This window comes from Macaca mulatta, chromosome 6 (assembly GCF_049350105.2).
Source record: "Macaca mulatta isolate MMU2019108-1 chromosome 6, T2T-MMU8v2.0, whole genome shotgun sequence".
NCBI lineage: Eukaryota > Metazoa > Chordata > Mammalia > Primates > Cercopithecidae > Macaca > Macaca mulatta.
This window is the reverse complement of record NC_133411.1, coordinates 6187744-6203778: the sequence shown is the minus strand read 5'-3', so window position 1 is coordinate 6203778 and position 16035 is coordinate 6187744. Positions and strand designations below refer to the sequence as shown.

Below are 16035 nucleotides of genomic sequence, written 5' to 3'. Positions count from 1 at the left end.
GTAGTGTGAGTGATGCCTCTGGTCTCAGAATCACATGGATGCAGGGGCATGTGAAGGTGGCTCCAGTAACAGGCCTGCTCCCCTGGGCTGCCAGGCGGGCACTTCTGGGACTGAACTTTTCCAGTACTAGCCAGACAATAGAGGTGGAACTTATTAAGACAAACTCTCCTGAGAGCTTGGCACATTCAGAACAAAGAGTGCTGCTTACAATTTTACATGTCTCGAGATTCCCAGTCCTTTCAGAATGGTCACTAGATGAAATCTGAAGTCATGCTTCCAGCTGGCAGAGGCTGGGGGGAGAAACTTCTCACTTGGTTACAAAAGCCACGTACTCAGGGTATCAATCAAGATGAAGGGAAACCTTATCAGGTTTTCCTAAGGTATCCCTCTTTACAACAAAATGACAAGAAGACAAAGACAAAAGAAAAACGAAGACTATTTCTGGAAGGAAAAGGTTCAGACCATATACGTATTCATACCAAAAGTATACCAGAGTTGCTACCCCTAAGACTAGCCATACAATGCTTTTCTTTCATTAATCTTAAATTTGGAAGAGAAAAAGAGATGTGTAGTGATGATATTTCACAGAGAGAAAGATTTCACAGAGACAGAGACTGGGAGTGTGAGAACTTATCATCTTTTTTTTGTTTCTTTGTCACATCCTGGGTTCCCTTGACTGTGGCTTCCAGAAGAGCAGAATGGTTTGGGTCTACCCTGCTCCCTGTGCCAAATCTGTGGGACTGAAGGGAAAGATTCCCCTTTACCCTCTGAAGGTTGGTTGAAAATCAACCCACAAAAGGCAGATTAATAGGAAAAAAAGTCTGTATTAGTCTGTTCTCATGCTGCTAATAAAGGCATATCCTGGACTAGGTAATTTATAAAGGAAAGATGTTTAATTGACTCACAGTTCAGCATGGCTGGGGAGGCCTCAGGAAACTTAACAATCATGATGGAGGGGGAAGCAAACACATCCTTCTTCACATGGCAGCAGCAAGAAGAAGTGCCAAGGAAAGGAGGAAAAGCCCCTTATAAAACCATCAGATCTTGTGAGAGCTCACTATCATGAGGACAGCATGGGAGTAACTTAACTGCCCTAAGGTTCAATTACCTTTCACCAGGTCCCTCCCACCACATGTGGGGATTATGGATACTACAAGTCAAGATGAGATTTGGGTGCGGACACAGCCAAACCATGTCCAGGAGGTACAAACTTATTTTAATGTGCATAGAATGGAGAAATCATAGGAATGTGGTTACCCAATAACCCAATGGGGTATGGATTCTTACATGCACTTCATCACAGGAAAAGGGGAGATGGGGCTGTAGGAGCAAATGACCTTTGGGGAGAATGATTGGACCCATGGGGCAGACATCATCTTGTGAACAATTATTTTTGGGAATTGAAAGAGACCCGTGAACAGAAAAAGCTCAAAGTCTCTCTGGGATCTGGGTGTGGTCTTTAATTTTCAATCTCTTCCTCTGTGACACGAGTTTTAATCTTTTCCGGTTAATGAAATTTCAGGGAAGGCAAATGTGTTTCCCTCTGACATGTCTGGTTTCTCGGTAGATACAGACATTTCAGAGAAGTTTTGTCCTGCGCTTTGGGAGAGTCAGAAGATTGAGAGGTGATGGTGTGATGGTGCGGGGGAGTGAAGGACTGACAGATCTTGTGACTTTTACTTTTTTAGTTCACACATATTTCGAAGGGAAATATTCTAGTTTCCTACACAGTCATGGCTCCAAATAACCCAGAAACATAAAAAGAACTTGTAGCACAAGATGAGTTTCACTTCCGTGAACACTTGAACAATCTACTCATGTCATAAGATGAACAAACATGACTGAGCTGGCCCAGCAGCTCCCAGTAGCGGTTTTCCCTTCTTGCTGAGTAATAAGACCCCTTGTTTTTTATTCTAAGTTGGGCACAGGGGCCATACTGAATAAAGACTACATTTTCCAGTTTTTGCTGAAGCTTGTTGATGTCAAGAGACCAGTTCTAGCTGGCAGAATATAAGCAGAGCAGAAACAGGTAATGTCCTCAGAGGAACAATGCTTTTTTCTGCCTCCTTCTTGCTGGATGGAAATAGATACAATGGCTGGAGCACTAGTGACAATCTTGGACAATGAACTGGTAATTATGTGCGGAGAGCTGAGGAGGGTGCCATCCTCAGAGATCAGGAGCCTCCGAAAATCCTGCGAAGCCCATCCCGTAGCCTGCCACCTCCTGGCCAGCTTGTCTTTCGTGAAAAAGAAATGCATATCGGTTTTGTTTAACCCAAGTCTACTACTCCTAGGAACAGAAGGAGTGATTAACTCTCCTATATGTGACTTCCAGGTTAGAAGACTAAAACTTAGTTCCAGAATGACTCACAGTTATCTATAAAGATAAGAATAGATATCTTAGGACACAAAGAGGACAATAATTTCCTAAAATGACAGAAGGAATTAATGTTTACTTTTTCAAGCCTTGTTAATAGTTGAAGTAAGAGCAATATGTTTTTTCTTTATTTATATTGGTATTCACATGTTAACTCTTCCCATGTTAATGAATTGATGTGTTCCTTACAGTTTGTCATCATAATAGGGTAGCTGTTTTGAATGTTATTACTTTGCTCACTGTCAGTGTACTAACTACCATTGTTTTCTCTTGGACATCAAGAACTGAAATACGCATGCTCAGCTTGTAGATTTAAGTGTCCAAGTCCCTCTGCACATTGCCAGTTTTCATACTGGGTTTTACATGAAGGCTGCAGGCACATGGGAGTGAAACTGAGGACATAAGACAGCCAAGATGTGATGAAGCAAACTGGTCTCCCTTTTGCATGATGAGCAGTGATGGACGCTGTGAAATAACATCCTACCTGACCCAGAGCTGATGGGACAATGCCTGGGTGACCTGTGTTGCTCAAACCAATTCTCGACCTCGGTTAATTGTTCACTCTTTACATAACTTATTTCTGACCTCAAGTGGTATTTCTACTGTTCCAGTGACCACACTCATCACTGACTAACTGAGGTTAACACAACACACTGCTGTAGTCTCTCAAATTCTTTTTGAGCCTCCCTGCTATATATTATCCTGGGACTTCAATTTCCCTCCAGCCGAGAGATTCCCCCTTTTTCCAAGCAGAGTGAACTCCTTAGCGCCCAGGGTGGTGGAGCCACACTGAGGATCTTGGCTGAGGTATGGCCACAGACCAGCTCACCCTGTGCTAAAAGTGGAGGTTGTGGCAATCTTGCCTGAACAGGTATAGTAGCTCTCCCCACACAAACACACAATACACACACAAATACACAGCCACTCCACTGTGGGGAGAGACAGAGAGGAAAAGAGAGAGAAAATGGTCCCCATATTCCCTGGGGTGTTCTCAATTTTTTTTTTTTTTGAGACAGGATCTCACTGTCATCCAGACTGGAGTGCAGTGGCGCAATCATGGCTCACTGCAGCCTTGACCTCTTGGGCTCAAGTGATCCTCCCACTTCAGCCTCTGGAGTAGCTGGGACTACAGATGTGTGCCAGCACACCTGGCTAATTTTTATATTTTTTGTTGCCATGTTGCCCAGGTTGTGCTCATCTGACACTCTGGCTTATAAAAATAATTTTCTAAAGTATCCACTTTTTCCAAAGTTGAACATACTGAAGCAACTTGTCCAAAGCCAACGTTTTAAATAAATACTGAAAAATAAACAGGAGTGACCAGCATGGTGGTGATGTCACCCACAGCAGCCCCTGTTCGGTGATTAAAGGTTCAGTGGTCCTGCTTCCTGTCTATACAACTTCCCACTCATTGCGTGGGTAGAAAAGCTCATCCTGAGGCCCCCAGCTTGTATGCCAGCATCTCCTCAGAGCCAGCAAGGCCTGGAGCACGTGTAGGGCAATGGCAGTGAATGGAAGAGCAGCGATGTGTGAAGTTCAAGTTCTCCCCTCTTTCCCATGAGGTCCACTGCTCTTGTGTTCTCTTCTCCCTATTAGGTTACTCTAGGCAGGTTAAAAGCAACCCTAATTATCCAGAGAATCTTAAAGTCAGACCTGGCCACATTGCTCCTAAGTGTACCAGGAACACAACACCCTCCATTCTGATGATCAACTCTGGCTAACAGTCCTACAGCACACACTCTCTGCCGGAGACTCTGTTTATTAATTCTTTAATCACCACCAGTCACCCTTTAAAGGAGAAACTGTCAGAGGCATTTGAACCAGAGTGATTCCATCTTGAATGAAGGCTAGGGAAAATGAGGCTGGGACTGGTTGGGCTGCATTGCCAGGAGTTTGGCATTCCCAGCCTCTAGATGTTTACAGCTACGAGAACAGATTAAGAATGTTCACTAAACAGACCCAGGTTCAGGAATGTCCTGACATTCTGATATCTTGAGAACAAAAGCATTCCTAATTTTGCTTTAAAGATAACATTGATTCATGCAAGATAAAATAATTAATGAAAATTAATCCTTTATCACAAACTCTTGTAGTAGAGCCCATCTCCCATGATTTGTTGTTGTTGTTGTTACCCTGTATATAAACAAGCATTATACCTAGGGTGGGTGCCCTCCTCCTCTTATTTCCGGGAACACCCTGCTCTGCCTACGGAGTAGCCATCCTTCCTCACTTTCCTGATAAACTTGTTTTTTCTTTATGTTATGGCTTCGTCTCAAATTCTTTCTTACATGAGATGCAAGATCCCTCTTTTAGGGTCTGGATCAGGACCCCTTTCTGGTAATAATACTGTTATTATCCTTACCTACAGATGAGGATGAATTATGACAAAGAGGTGTTAAGTGGTGGTCACAGCTGGAGAGCACCAGGCCATGCTGGGGTTGGATGGGTTCTCCTGGCTCAGAGTTTCTGCTGTCATCAAGCATCCTCTGAAGGATACTCCTGTCTTCCCCAGGGACCCTTTTCAGGTTCTCAGAGTTTTGTGTCCTATTTTACTCAAGGGGTTTCTTTGGCCATGGATGTGGAGGACACGCTTGCTATTGACAGCTAGGGGTCATCGCGCTCAAGAGAGGACTATCTTCATCACACTGTTTTGGCCAGGAGTTAAAAATTTACCACTTTCACGATGATTCTCCACCCCTCGGTTCCCCTGGAACACCAGCTTTCTGTGCATGAATATCCTAACCTCCTGGAGGGAAATAATCACTGGCACAGGCTGTCTTTTGAGGTTAAGAAGGTCCTTAACAATGAATCCTTACGCTAAGCGCATGGCTTATGCTTGCTTTTTTTTCCCCCCACTAGGGAATGAGGAAATGCAAGGGAATCACCTCGTTTATACTCTGGTTTCCTTTCAGTGCATTAAAGAATGCCCTTAGGTTGACAATCCAAGCATTAACAGTTAGCACGTGTTTGTTTCATGTTTGCACATTTCTTTTGGCAAACACCCAATTTCCTCTCTACCATTTCTGACCGTCAAGGCTCACTCTTGTCTTGGGGGTAACTTGAAAAGTGAGTAACCAGGATTTTAGCTAACATAACCGAAGTCACAGTTGCATGATATAAGTGCTGATTTTGTCCCTGGGATGCCCTTGCAGTTAGCTTTTGAGTGCTCTCCACATGACCAAGCTGTGCTAAGCACCTTTTCATTGTGTTTCACATGCCTTTTGGGGGTTGTTTATCACAGATGAAAAAGAACAAAGACAAAAACAAAACTATTTTGGTGCTTTAAAACATCATGATCAGTAACCAGTTTCTATTCTACACAAGAAAACTTTTTAGGATCACGCCCTCCCAAAGGGCGTGCTAACAGTTGTTTCTTGATCCAAGATATCTGTGATCAAACAAGTTCCAGAAACGCATGATTGGACCAAGCAAGGTGAGTTTCTTGGAGCAGAATAGTCCTAGCCTTTATTCTGCTGGGGAATCTGCAGCTCCCTGTGAGGGAAGTCCAGCACTGGACAGCACAGGCTTAACAGACAGAGGAGAACGTTCCTGAGGGTCATTGCAAGGGATCAGTATCTGTTAAGATATTATTTACAAAATGATATACTTGATTTAGAATTCTAAAGGTGAATTTCTGTGGCTTCTGCTTGCAAACTTTCACGTATTCTAGCTAGGCAAACATAAACCAAAACTAAAATTCTAAGCCACCCAGCCAACTGAACGGACCTCCCTTCTTGGCCAAGGGAATCCCAAAGAAACTTCAAAAACCAGTTCAGGTCATGATGGAAAAGGCAGCCAGACATGCATTATTATGCCCTCCTCCCTTTAGGAACTTAGGCACAACAGACCAGCATTAATACTGAAATGGAGATCTTCAGACTGATAAAACGGACTCTTTGTAGCAACAAGATACCAAATTCGAATTCCATCCTGACTCTGGTATAGCATCACATGACAAAAAACAGATCCTGAAGGAAATCAAAGTATTTTACTCCACTATATATTAATATTTCTTTGACATATTTTGGAAGGGCTCTGCATAGCCTTCTCTTGTGAGGGAAATTTGCATTTTGTAGAGAATCTCCTTCCCTTACTAGATCTTTTCCACAGAGTCTGACACCTTTTAAGGTTGGAAAAGAGACATTTACCGTGTATTGTCTCTGAAGTCTGCTAACTGGAGGCTTCATTTACATGACAAGAACCTTGGCTTCTACAACCTCCCTTATCTTAACTCAAGTATGTCTTTCTGCTGACTACAAAGCTTTCAGCAAAGCTTAACTCTTTCAACCAATTGCCAATCAGAAAATCTTTAAATTCAACCTATGACTTATGAGTCCCCTCGCTTCTAGATGTTCTGCCTTTCCAGGCTAAGTAAATGTAAAACTTACCAATGTATGTCTTTATCAATAACTTATCAATGTATGTCTTTGCCTGTAACTTCTGCCTCCCTAAAATGTGTAGAATCAAGCTGTAACCTGACCAGCTTGGCGTGTTCTCAGGATCTCTGAAGGTTGTGCCCTGGGCCAGGGTCACTCATATTTTACTCAGAATAAACCTCTTCAAGTATTTTACAGAGTTTAGCTCTTTTTTTTTTTCATTAATACATGTAAGACAAAGTGAAAAATTAAGTAAATTAACTATAACATTATGCATTTACATTTGGAAAGTTCCAAAGGTGTGGTGGGTGGTGGAAGGATTCATGAGAGAAGTGCCTAGGACAAGCAGCATGCCATTTAACAAATGCTTTCATGTTGCTCCCCTTGAATAAGTATTGCTTTTTCTCTTTACAAACTAAAGTTTATAAACCAAAGTTCGGCTCACATGGATACTAGAAAACATTTTCTACAAGCAGCCTGGCAACTCATTTGATGGTGTATATGACCATCATATATATGTACATATATAAGTACACACACACATACATACATATACATGTATGCATATATACCTGTGTATATATATATGTGCACATGTATATACATATATACACATATACACATATGCATATGTACACAAACACATACATATACATAACTGGCAAATGGATGCCCAGTTTTTTCTGAGGATAATGAGACATAATTTGTACATTGTGGAAAGAAAAGAATGAACAACTAAATATTGTGCTTTAAAGTTAATTTTGAATCGTGACGTAATTCTTCTCCTATATTATCTGCCTATTTACTTCATAAATAAATGTACTAACTGCCTCTGAACTGTACACTTAAAATGGTTACACTTTAAACTGTTTAATTCTATACTATGTGTAATTTAGTTCAACAAAAACAAATCAGCAGAGGCTGAATGTATCCATAAATATTTATTGTCTCACCAATCAAAACAGAAATGGCATACTTTGCAAAGAATAGGGTCCATTTGATATATGATAGTTTTGCCAGAGTTCTCTATTTGTTAAAATAATTTTAAGTAATTTGTTTTCATGTATGAAGTCAATGTAAAAAAAATTATGGCGTCTTACCAAAAAATCCGTAACTCCAGTCTAATCATGACAAGACATTAAATAAATCCAAGTTGAGGAATATTCAACAAAACACCTGACAAGCAGTCTTCAAAACTGTCAAATACAAGAAGACTGAGAAGTTGCCACAATCAGAGGAGATGAAGGTAGCGTGAATAAATGCAACTTGAAGAATTGGCCGGGTCCTGGCACTGTTCGGTCTTTGTGCCCAGGAAACCACCCTGGTGATATGGAATCCTGCACTGGACAGAAGGGTGTGTTCTGTGGAAAGACTGCTGAAGTCTGAATGAAGTCTGGAATTTAGTTACTAGTACTGCACTCATATAATTTTTTTACTTTTGATAAATACACAACAATAAATTATATGTTGGGGCAAGAGAACCCTCTGTCTCCCCTGTTGAGGTTTGATACTTGAGTCTGAGAAATGAACTGAAATATACTGATTAACAGGAGATAAGACATAAATTTATTAGGTGCTTGGAGACATCACAATACCTAACAATCCGACAAGACTTATATAACCTTTTTCATAGGGGAAACAGAAGCAGGGGCTGTAGGCACTGTTAGAAGAAAAGTAAATGATTTTTAGGGGAGATGAGTGGGCTTGAAGAACAGACAAATGCCTGGGACAGTCTATCTGGGCTGTGGGTGTGATGTCCAATCTAGTCTCTTCTCCCATGAGTTAATCTTCGTTGTTTTATGAAATTATAAGAAGCAGGCTCTTGACAACTGCATTACTTCCAAAGGAACTTCCCTTAGTTCAGGAAGTGAACCTCAGATAAGGTCCTCTTGCCTGTATTTCTGAAGTGGTAGAGGGACAAGAGTCTTGTACGTGGGGTCATAGAGACCTTGGTTCTGGGGCCGCTCCTTTAGTTCGAAGAGGCCAGCAGGTCAAAGCACTGTACTTTAAGGCATTGTTTTCTGAACCCCAACGTATGTAAACTGATGACATTAGAGGTAGCTGGGTGGCAGATACTTGGAACTCTCTGTAGTATCTTTGCTACTCTTCTATAAATTTAACATTATTTCAATGAGAAAAATTTTAAAGTAAGAAAATAATGAGATTGAGAATTTTTTAAAGTTTCTTTTAAAAGTTTATAAATAAATGGGACTCAGTCATCTAGAAATTCAGGTAATTTTATTTAGGCTATCTAGAAATTGAATGATTCTATCATCTTCAACTTAATTGGTTGGTTGTATGTCAACTGAAATAGATGAAAGTTTCAACCCCTTCCATCTTTGGTTGTATGTCTAGGGGAGGTTCATTAACCTCTTGGCGCTTCAGTTCCTCATCTGAGAAACAAGGTATTTTAGTCAGTTCTGGCAGTCATAACAAAACCCCATAGGTTGTGGGCTTAAACAACTGAATTGCATTTTCTCAGAGTTCTGGAGGCTGGAAGTCTGAGATCAGGGTGCCAGCTTGGTTGGTTTCTGGTGAGGGCTCTTCCTGGCTTTTGCTAACAGCCACCTTCTTGCTTATGGGTCTTTCTTGCTTGTGGGAAGGGACAGAGTGAGCTCTCCAAAGTCTCGTCTTATAAGGGCACTAATTCTGTCATGGGTACCTGTATTTAATCTGTTCTCATACTGCTATAAAGAACCACCTGAAACTGGGTAATTTGTGAAGGAAAAAGTTTAATGGGCTCATAGTTCTGCAGGCTTAACAGGAAGCATGACTGGGAGGCCTCAGGAAACTTACAATCATGGTGGAAGGTGAAGGGGAAGCAAGCACTTTCTTCACATGGCAGCAGGAGAGAAAGAGTGGGGAGGAAGTGCCACACAGTTTTAAACCATCAGATCTCATGAGAACTCACTCACTATCATGAGAATAGCGAGGGAGAAATTCGCCTCCATGATCCAATCACCTACCACCAGGTCTGTCCTCCAATTGGACAAAAGATTTGGGCAGGGACACAAATCCAACATATCAGAATTCCACTCTCGGGACCCCATGTAAACACAATTAAATCCCAGTGTCCCACCTCCCAATACCATCACATTGGAGATTGGGGGTTTAATTTATTAATTTCATGGGGACACAATTAAGTCCATTGCATGGGGAACTGCACACCAACAAGGCAACTTGTTTCTGCTGAGTGACATTATGTTTACAATGTTCTGTGAAGTTGCTGCCATGTGGCTGCCCTTCACTGAGCACCAGGACTGTTGTGTGGCTGTCAACATGATTCCTCAGCACCTCTGTGGATATGGACAGTGATTCATGGATTTAGGTTCAGCATCTCCCTAAAAGGGTAAGATATTTAACTACATTAAAAAGTGACAGATGACACCACTGTCAGGAATAGATACAAACTCTGCAACTCTTAAGTTAATCCAGATCATTTACTTGACACAAGTAACTTCACATCCATCAGGAGCAAAAGGGGTTTAAAACTCCATCCATACCAGAGTGATAAGCTCAGACAGTGCAGGATAGGGGACAATAATGACACATTAGAAAAGAGGATGACACAGCACGGAAGGCAGAAGGCAGGACCTCCATCCACACAACAGTGATGGCAGCAATGCCACCAGAATAGAAAAGGTGTCGGAGAACCCTGTCTGCAGAAGGGCATTAGAACTGGATCCTGAAAGATCTGGATCTGAGGGACTCACCGGAATATAAAGGGGACAAGGAAAATGCAATGAGTACAAAAGAGTCTGCAGGCCTGTCCCCAGAGATGTCAGGCTGGAAACAAATCTGACTGGGTTGTTCTATAGGTACACCTCTCTGCGTTTCTTTGTACATGGTAAAACACTTGGGAACACAAAGCCAGCCAGCAGGACCGACACCACCACTTTATTTTGACTGAGCCCCAGCTCCAGAGAAGAAGCTTAGAGCCAGAGCATCTTCCTCCTGAAGATACCCTCTCACTCACCTCCTCTGTTCCCTGAGCTGTGCATGAAGAAAGGGCTGTAATCAGGAAGTGAGTTTTTGTCTAAAAGGGTTGAATTTCAATGGGTCAAGACTTGGATGTCATAGTGTGTGATGGTTAATATTGAGTATCAACTTGATTGGATTGAAAGATGTAAAGTATTTTTCCTGGGGGTGTCTGTGAGGGTGTTGCCAAAGGAGATAAACATTTGAGTCAGTGGGCTGGGAGAGACAGACCCACCTTCAATCTGTGTGGGCATGATCTAATCAGCTGCCACCATGGCCAGAATAAAAGTAGGCAGAAGAACATGGAAAGACTAGACTGGTTTAGTCTCCCAGCCTACATCTTTCTCCTGTGCTGGATGCTTCCTGCCCATGAACATGGGACTCCAAGTTCTTCAGCTTTGGGACTCTTGGGCCTTTGACCACAGACTGAAGGCTGCATTGTCAGCTTCCCTACTTTTGGGGTTCTGGGACTTGGGTTGACTTTCTTGCCCTTCAGCTTGCAGACAGCCTATTGTGGGACCTCACCTGGTGATTGTGTGAATCAATATTCCTTAATAAACTCCCCTTTTTAGACACATCTGTCCTATTAGTTCTGTTCCTCTAAAGAACCCTGATCAATACACAGTGCCATATGCAGCTTTTATTCCAATGAAGTTAAACCTGAGAAAGAGGCCACACAGGTGGTTCTCCTCTCTGCTCCTCAGAGGAGAAGTCCACTTGCCTTCTTGGTGACTGACAGGCTCTGAGGTTCCTGTCTCATCGTCGGTCATCCTTTTTCCACCCCAAACTCCACAACAGGTCGGGACACTCAGAAGCTCAGAGAAGTGTGCATGTTTCTACATTGCTGGACAGCTCAATGCTCACGTCCCTTGAGCTCTCCAAGGCTGACCTTTATGTCCTGCAGGAAGGACATTTGAGCCAGCCTGCATCCTCCACAAAGCAGAGCCTGGGGTGAGAAGTAGGTGCCAGTCCTTCATGAGGTGGTGAGGGTGGAGGATAAGGGAGGTGAGACAAGAACACTGTGAAGTAGAAGTGGTGTGATGTCCAGCATTGCCCCTGCTCCAGGCGCTCCCAGGAGACCCACCAGCCTCTTAGCAGGCAGCCCTATGGTCCACAGGACTTCTCCAGGAGAGCTGATGGGAGGCATCGCACCTCAGAAAATTCTGGAGAGGGAGGGAGGGGTTCTTCCATCTACCTTGCTTCCTCCTACCTCCCTCCACCTTAGAAGAGCTACCTTATAGGCACTTCCAGGTGTCCCCTCCCGTCCTGTGCAGCGGGAAGCCAGGCCAATGTTCTGGGTCATGGAATTGCATCAGTGTCAAGAAGGAGGCTGACCAGACACAGGCAGAGCACAGAGCATGCGGGAGAAAGAAAGAAGGGTCAGAGGAGGCTGAGAAGGGTCACAGGGCTGAGCTCTCAAAATGGCCCTAGAAGTGTTTTATCTTTCCTCGTTTTTGGCATTTTAAAAAATCGTCATTCGGGCATGACACAGCAGGGCTGGGCCAGAATATTCAGCTCACTGAAACACATGCTCAGCTGTTGTTCTGGATAAAGGACGTGAGGTAATGAATAATTCCTGAAGTTTGGTGGAGAATTTGGCCACATTTTAAAGGCACTGGAAAGAAAAACATTGTTTCTGCATGTTAGTGAAAGAGTATTGAAGAGCACAGTGGGGCAGTGAGGCTCAGGGGTGAGAAGCAGCCAGGGAAACAGGATCCTGAAGAGGATGCATGGTCTTGATTATCTGGGATGATGCTGGGAATGCTGACGTGGAACCTGCTCCTTTTTAAGTACCACCTTAGTGGCATCAAAGGACTATGGCTGTGAGTGTGTTGAATAACATTTAGATACGCAATCTGAATGTCTTAGTACAGATTGCCAGGTCTCAGAGAGAGTATGTTTTCATTTAATAATAGCTTTGGAGTTCTCATTTCTCTCTGGTGGCATTATTCATTTCCCTCGGGCTCCTGGTTTAAAATGAAGGGTTCATGGATTGGTCTGATATCAAATCACTAACACAGCCAACACCAAAGTGAAAAGAGAGTCCCAGGAAGGGCAATGAGCCCAGTGATCTCGCCATTTTGATGGTTCTCATAAATCCAAGCATTTGCTAAAATTAAAATGGCAACCTCAAAGCCAGGCACAGTAGTAATCGAGAAGCAAAATTAGTACATTGCTGGAGAAAATAGAGAGAGAAATTAGAGACTAAAGTCCATTTAGACTGACAAAGGATGGAGAGGGAGAATTCAGAGGAAACAAAGGGAAATTATACATTATACACATACACACTTAGGATCAGGGACTACAAGGCCACACTGTTACCATGAAAAGCAGACTGTTAAGTTTTATGATGCTAGGAGACAAATGCCTTCCAAGAAGAAGTAAAAAATCCCACTAGGTTTATACAATCCTAGCCAGCAAAGTTTATGCTTTCAGAAAAATGTGTCTGAAAACAGGGAATTACAACACAAACCATTGTGTACCACCCCCTCCTGCCCTGGGGTTCCATGACGGCTTTCACAGATAGACATAGGAGATATTGAACTCGAATTCTGCGGTGCATGGGGGTTTCTTTGCCTCTGGTGGAATTCCTTTCCCTCTGAAATGCCATTATTCTCAAGGACAGTTTTCTTTCTCCCTGGCTTATTGTCTGAGTAAGCCTTTATTGCAGGCAAGGAATCTTCGGCTACACTGGGCAGTGCCAAGAACAGTCAACAATAAACAAATAGTCATAACATTCAGCAGCATGTCCGTTATTGGAATGCGTAAGATAATTGTGGAGCAGGCTCAGGGAGCTTTGCATTTCTCTCCCTCCAGTCCCGGAGATTGCTTGCAAGTTTTCCTTCACGTTTTAAAAATATTGGAGCTGCTCCTTAAATATTTTAATGGCCTTTGCTCCCTCACATTCACTTCGACCCAGCTTTCTGACTTAGCTCTAATAGGACATGAAGCTGTCATCTCTACCCAGCACTTGCTATGTCTACTCAGAAGCCTACTGTTTAAGTTTATTGCCTATTTCTTAGCTGGTATTCTTAACTATCTCTTTCTGATATGGTCAACTCATAGATTTTGCTCTCATGCTTTGTGTCTATGCTTCTCTGCCAGGCAACAAACCCTGCAATTTGCTTTTGAATCCTACAACTGAGTACTTGGATGGACAGGGTGGTTTCAGGATACCTTTGAGGGATACATGTGAAGTTGGAAGCCCCGTGGCATGGAAGCTTCGCAGATATTGCTGTCTCCATGGATCAATTGCAAACACAATGACCTAATGAGCAGAGAAATCCCATCTTGGAAAAAAAGAGAAAGCTGAGTCTACAGAGCCCCTACTTAGGAGTCTAAGACTTGATAATCAATTGTGAAATATGGAATCTAACAGAAATTTAAATTCTATCTCTATTATATTAGGGTTAATAAAAAAGGGGCATATATGAGTAGTCTTTAAAAATTTCTTCTTGTGACTCCAGTTCAATAGGCTGAAATGAATTCGTTTAATATGACTTTCCACATTCTATGTTAGCCATTTTATTCTTTGAATTATCATATACACAACATTCAATACTATTTTAAAAATAAATATCCTAGAGTCCCACCTCATACCATTTGCTGAGATTTTCCATTTAATTTTCTTTGATGTGGCTTCTGGTAATGTGGACGTGCCTGTGTGTGGATGTGTGTGTGTGTGTATGAGAGAGAGAGACAGAGAGAGAGAGAAATAAATGTGTACAGGTCACTCTGGAACAGCAGGGGATTAAGGAAGCCAACGCCTGCATAGAAAAAAAATCCATGCATAACTTTTGACTCCTCAAAACCTGAATCACTAATAGCCTACTGTTGACTGGAAGCCTTACTGATAACATAAACAGTAGATTAATGTGTATATTTTATGCATTCATAACATATCTAACATTTTGTAATTGTAAAAATATTTCTAGGCTACACAATTCATTTGTGAGTTTTTAAAAATTGTTAAAAACCTCCAAAATTTTTCCAATATATTGATTGAAAAAAAAAATCCACATATAAAAACCTGTGCAATTGAAACCTGTGATGTTAAAGAGACTATTTTACTATGCTTTCAGCATGCGGGCATTTAGTGGGGTTGGTTGGCTGGGAAACTTACCCTAAAGCTTTCGCCGATGTAGAATACACTGGATATACAGCACAAAACAAAATTACCAGGAGGACTGCGTTTCGATGGAGTGACAAGAATGTTCAAAATGAATAAAATATTTTCAGTGAAGGTCAGCACATTTGAAGAAGTAGGTAAAAACGTAGATAAATCTTATGTAATATTTACTCAGGATAGATGATTTTGTTGTTGTTGTTGTTTCTGAATACACTTTATTTTTAGAGCAATTTTAGGTTTATAGAAAAATTACAGAGAAAGTACAGAGTTCTCATATACACCACCCCCTCCTCTCCAGTTCCCCTTTTATTATTAACAGTGTGCATGAGTGTGGTATATTTGTAACAACTAAGGTACCAATACTGATGAGGTAGTTTGAATAGAGCCTCTGACTTGGACACCTAAGAGTTCCCTGCAGAATGGCTGACTTAAGATCTGAATCTAGGTTCACCTTCTTTTGCATCTACAGTAATGATAGCCTACCTGGTTTTATTTGACTTTCTTCAAATTGAAGCCTTCTTCTAAGGCAAATTCATGGAGGTTGTCTGCAGGAAAAAGGTGGCTGAAGCTCTTCTCGCAGTCCACTTCCAGGAAAGACACTGCAGGAGCAGAAGAGCTAGGGCTCCCCTTTTTATTACTCTCATATCCTCAGCAGGGCTTGGTGTGAAATCGGGAACCGGGTACTGTGAAGGCAACTATAAATTACTAGGAAAGAGTACAACTTATTTCATAAGTGCATTTACACATCCTTTTTAACAAAAATACATAGTTTGAAACATGCCAATTCAACCCAGCAGAGTTGCTGACTGCTGAAAGCGCACAGTCTGCGACTTCACAGTCCTGTAGGTCTTAGGAGCTCAGATTTCTGAAAATATGTTTTCATTCATCTGAACAGCCCTTACTCAGAAATCGGAATTGAGGGAGAAATGTCAAAATGGAGAGGACATTAAGTGTTTGCTAATGCATTTGACTTTAGTTTCCTTGGATTCAATTTGGCAGCACGTATTTAACTTAAAACTCCCTTAATTATTTCTAAGAATAAATGGAAAGAAAAAACTCCCTTGGCAGAGACAGGGATTAAATGTGTGAGACCTGGAGTGTGTTGGGGTGGTAGGGGGACGGCCAGCACTGGCTCTGCCTCCGCAGTGGGATGATCACGACTCGACTTTATCTGT

General features: G+C 42.1%; 1 long non-coding RNA gene across 1 annotated transcript; it reads left to right on the top strand.

The window, feature by feature from the left end:
• Positions 1-5702: 5702 nt before the first annotated feature.
• On the top strand, positions 5703-14160 carry LOC114678663 (uncharacterized). Its single transcript, XR_003730121.2, has 2 exons — positions 5703-5810; positions 13837-14160. It is a non-coding gene; the product is annotated as an uncharacterized LOC114678663 (long non-coding RNA).
• The last annotated feature ends 1875 nt before the right edge of the window (positions 14161-16035 follow it).